The sequence below is a fragment of the Chrysochloris asiatica genome, unplaced genomic scaffold (genome assembly GCF_000296735.1).
Source record: "Chrysochloris asiatica unplaced genomic scaffold, ChrAsi1.0 scaffold00274, whole genome shotgun sequence".
NCBI classification, from domain to species: Eukaryota; Metazoa; Chordata; class Mammalia; order Afrosoricida; family Chrysochloridae; genus Chrysochloris; species Chrysochloris asiatica.
Genome location: NW_006408792.1, coordinates 804,710 through 808,026, shown reverse-complemented (window position 1 = coordinate 808,026; position 3,317 = coordinate 804,710).

Sequence of the window (3,317 nt, the reverse complement as noted above, 5' to 3'; positions counted from 1 at the left end):
TATATATATATATGTTGTTGAATTCTATTAGCTAGGATTTTGTTGAGAATTTTTTACATCCATGATCCTGTGTGATGTTAGTCTGTGATTTTCTTTTTTAATGATGTGCATACTAATGGTTTTAGTATGAGGATTATGCTCACTTCGTAACACATATTGGGCAAGTTCCATCCTTTTCTATGTTTTGGAATAGTTTTAATAAAATTCATTTCAATTCTTCTTTGAATATTTGGTAAAATTCACCCATACAGCCATCTGGGCCTGGTTTTTCTAGTTGGCGGTTTTTAAATGATTTGATCAATTTATTATTTTGTCATAGGTCTGTTCAGGTTTTCTACTTCATTCTTTGTTAGTTTAGATAGTTTGTGTTTTTCTAAGAACCTATTTTAGATTTTCAAATTTATTTGAGTATTATTCATAGCATTCTGTTATTATCCTTTTTGTCCTGGTGGTTCTGCTTTTGATGTCACCCATATGGTTTCTTTTGCATATTATTTGCATCTTTTCCATGTATTCTTTTGTTAGATTTGCCAGTGATTTGTCAATTATATTAATTCAATCAAAGAATCAGTTTCTTGTCTTGTCGATTATATTATTTTTCTGTTTTATAATTCATTTATTTCTGTTCTAATCTTTATTATTATTCTTTTCTTGTGATTGTAGACCTACGTTACTCATCTTTTTCTAAGTGTTGGAGGTATCGTATTAATGTGTTGTCTTTGGTTCTTTCTCTTTTTGGATGTGTGCATTTATTGCTGTAAATTGCCCTCTAAGCACTGGCTTTGTAGCACAGTGCTTACGAATCGGGCTGCAAACCTTAAGGTCAGTAGTTCGAAACTACCAGCTGTTCCGTGGGAGAAAGATGAGGTTTTCTGCTCCTGTAAAGATTAACAGCCTTGGAAACCCTGTACAGCATCGCCATGAGTTGGAACCGACTCCATGGCACATAACACCAACAACAAGCACTGGCTTTGCTGTGTCCTAATGGATTTGGTTGTGTTTTCATTCTCCTTGACTCCAAGAATTTTTTTATTTCATTTTTTATTTCTTCTACTACCCAGTGGCTTTCAAGATTTTAAGTGCTATTTAGTTTCCATGTATTTGATTTTTTTCCTTTATCTTCTTATCATTGATTTATAATTTTATAGCAGTGGTTTATAATATTTTGATGTTTTCAATTTATTGAGATTTGCTTTGTGGCCTGACATAGGATCCATTCTGGAGAATGTTCCATGTGTGCTGGAAAAGAATATATATCGTGTTGTTGTTGGGTTTAATGCTCTGTAGAAATTTATGAGGTAAAGTTGATTGATTGTGTTGTTTAGTTTCTCTGTATCTTGTTGAGTTTCTTTCTGGTTGTTCTGTCCTTTTTTTTTACAGTGGTATATTAAAATCTCCCACTATTATTATAGGGTTATCTATGACTTTCTTCAATTTTATTAGAGTCCGATTAATACATGTGTTTTAAGGCTTTTTCATTGGGAGCACAGATATTTACTATGTTTATGTCCTCTCTTTCAAGTGACCCTCCTCTCTATTTTTCCCATTTCCATTCCTTCTTTCCTAATCCTTCTGAAATTTATCATTGGGGCAATACTGTCCTTCTGATCACAAATGGTTGCTTATTCAAAGATGGGTGTACCTCACTAGTGTTTCTGTTCTCCTTATAGAACTTTCTATTATTTGAATGAAAACTGAGTCCCTGGGGTGAGTTAATTTCCAGATCTAAAAAGTGACTAAGGATTCCTGTAATGGCTGCTTCATGGAAGGCGGTGTTACGTGGAATCTCTTAACCTCAGCGTCTGGAGCTCCAACAATGGACATTTTAAAAATCAGATAGACTTCTATATACATCCCTTTTATTTTGGGACCATCAGCCCTCAAGATCCATTCACCTCGTGAATCAAGCATCATGACTTCAGTTTCAACACAGTTGCTGTTAATCCTGCTTTCATTGCTTTTGGTGCTGTCTGTTGTTGAAGCAGTTGAAACAGGAGATGCAATTGCTCTCTTGTTAGGTGTGGTTCTTAGCATCACAGGCATTGGTGCCTGTTTAGGGGCTTATGCACGAATGAGAAATGGACAGATGTGACTCTGAAGGCCTTCCTGAATTAGACCTCACTCTGAAACCCTTTTTACTATTGAAGTTAAAATTGAGTTTTGATGTCTGAAAGTTCCCAAGAAACAAAATAGAGTCATTTCATCTTTTAGATGTTTCCCTCTAAATGGGAACACATTAATAGATGTCAAAAGGGGGGAAATGATGTTTTTGCTTTAAAAATGTACTGGAAAGTCAAAACTATAGTTTGTATTTGATGATTAGAAAGAACGTGAAGGCAACAAGATGACTGTAATTGGCTTTAGAACTCTTGGAGCTCATGCTGTAGGAAGCAGGAATCCCTTGTGCAGCATCCTGGGAAATCATCATTGTTTGGTTATAATTGCTGCCTCCTGAATCACTGAGGAGTCTTTCTCCATCGTTTATTGAATTGTTCTTTGTTATATGCAAATTAATATTGTGCTTTTGTATCAAGTGTGGTGTGTCAAAATGGAAAGCTTTATTTCTTTGGGAAAAAGTAAGTTTTGAAAAATGTATTCAATGTATCTAATATTGAAATAGGAGCTCTGGTAGCGTAGTGGTTATGAGTCTGGCTGAAAACCTTAAGGTCAGCAGTTCAAAATTACCAGTCAGGAGAAAGATGAGGCTTTCTTCTCCCATAAAGATTTACAGCCTCAGAAACCCTGTACAGGGTCGCTATGGGTCGGAACCAACTCGACGGCACTTAACAACAACAACAATATTGAAATAATTTGATGTTACAAAACTTTATATAGAACATTGAAATGGAGAAAAGATACATTGTTTTTACAAAAAAAGAAAGAAAGAAAACCTTTATATAGATTAACTGATTAGCACTCCCATGATGAGAAGTACTATATTAAATATAAAGCCATTAAAAAAAAAAAAAAGTGTCTAAGGTGAGAAAATGTCCTTCTTTGTTTCTTATGCTGGTTTTTGCTTTGAAGTCTATTTTATCAGAGATTAATATTGCCACTCCTGCTTGTTTTTGATTGCCATTAAACTGCTAATTTTTCCCCAGCCTTTAATCTTTTATCGATATTTGTCTTTGAGTGCAAGGTGTGTCTTTTGTGGGCAGCATATTGAAGGATCCTGTTTTATTATCCATTCTGCTACTTTCTGACAGTTTTTTTTTTAACTTTTAAAAATACAATTTTATTTGTACTCATATATGACAAAAGGCTGCATTATCTATCATGTTTACATACATACCAATATAAGAAACAGCTTAATAATG